Genomic DNA, 1,826 nt, shown 5'->3' with positions numbered 1-1,826 from the left:
GACCATATAGACTATCCTTCTTTCTGCTGTACTATGATTAGCTTCTATATTTTCATGATACTTTACTACTGTTATTATCAATTCTCTTAACATATCAAAAAATATGTTTACATTTTGAACTCTCTTTTATCAAGGACAGAACAATCTCCTGGGATAGATTTATCTTTTATACAACAGGTCAGTATTGTGAATGGCATATGTGGATTTTAAGGGAACTATATAGCTTTGTTTTATAAAGATCAGGCTTCATCAGGTTGCAACATTAGCAGGAAGCCTTTGACTTTGAAGAAGATAAGGTCATGTCAGAATATCTCCAAGACATGAGACGGAGGTGTCTCTAAGCCCTGACTTTTCTAGCTGCCAACATTTTAAGGAGCGTATTAGTGGTAATATTTGATGTTGAAGGAACCCATAGAAAAATGGATATGCCACTTTTTTCTCCTCTTTTATCTATTCAGGTGAAATTTGTGCTTTGTTCTCGTAGGAAACACCTGATTAGAACAGACCAAATGTCTAAGTTTTGTTTATGTCATTTGGCAATGACTTCTTAAATAAAATAGGTGTTTATAACCTGCAGAAAGTTACCCCATACCAAGATGAAGATGACTTCATGTCTTGTGCTTTTAGTGTAGATTTGAATTTTCAGGCTGGTTAAATGGGTCTGGGAGGGGGCAACAGGTATGAGAGACTGAGATTTCTCAACAGCAAGGTGGTTGCATCAGGATGCGTCTTGGCTACTGAGGGAAGCTGGAAGCCAAATGCTGTTTTTGCTTAAGTATTTTGTTTAAGTATTATTGCTTTCGTGACCTGAATTTCTAAGTAGAAATATTTTGAGAACATCTCACACTTTTTATAACACCAGATTTGTTTCAATCCAAATAGCATCATTATTAGCATCATTTTTTAAAAACACTCTCCCGTGATTCTAACTGTTCAAATCTTAGCACTTAAGGCCCAATCCTAAGTTTTTGATGCACATAGAATAATTTGTTCCCTGTGATACTAGAGGAGTTTTCTTTCCGTGTTCTCAATTGTTTGAGCCCAAGTTCTGATATTTTTTCACAGCTAAATACATTTTAGGCTTCTCAACTGGGGGTAGGTTAGGAAAGAGGCTCAGAAACTTTACATCCATTCAAGAGCAGCAGCTTCGGTATGGAAACACAGCTGGTAATGGGAATCTGGTGAGTCTGCAGAGAATTCTGCACAGGCTGAGATCCTAGAGGCTCTGAGTATTTGAAAGGAACTTCACATGCGTTACTGCGGTGTGGTACGGATGCTGAAAGCCCACGGAATCCATGAGGGTTATTTAGCATTTAGTTATATAACTGACCATATTGTGACACCTACCCCTATTTAGGGGTCAAAAATAAAATCTTGTTTGAGCTCTGATTTTGTTTATGAAGAATATGCTTTGGATATTCAAAGCTGCCCCAATAATAGTGATGATGTGTTTTGAGGAGTATGTGTAGTTGCTGACTTTCTAAATTGTAAAAATAAGATCTAAATGGAAAACTTACTAATATTTAACTCTATCATATGAAATGCAATTTTGTTACATTACCTTTGTTTCCACAATAACTACTTGTCAAGCTCTAGTTCTCCTTTGAGAAATTTCTTTTATTCACTTAAAGGGCTGATTCATCTGATGCACCATCAGACTACCACCAGTGGATGTATATTATTTCTTATTGCAGTATGCTACAGATATTCCAGTAATTTCCCTTTATTCACAAAATATTTCAGCACCTCACTTTGTCTATAACTAACCTCAACATCATTTCTTATGACTACGACATTCACACAATTCCATCTAGTCCTCTAACTTC

This window comes from Eubalaena glacialis, chromosome 1, assembly GCF_028564815.1.
Source record: "Eubalaena glacialis isolate mEubGla1 chromosome 1, mEubGla1.1.hap2.+ XY, whole genome shotgun sequence".
Classification (NCBI taxonomy): Eukaryota; Metazoa; Chordata; class Mammalia; order Artiodactyla; family Balaenidae; genus Eubalaena; species Eubalaena glacialis.
The sequence above is the reverse complement of the archived record's forward strand: the minus strand, read 5'-3'. Positions refer to the sequence as shown.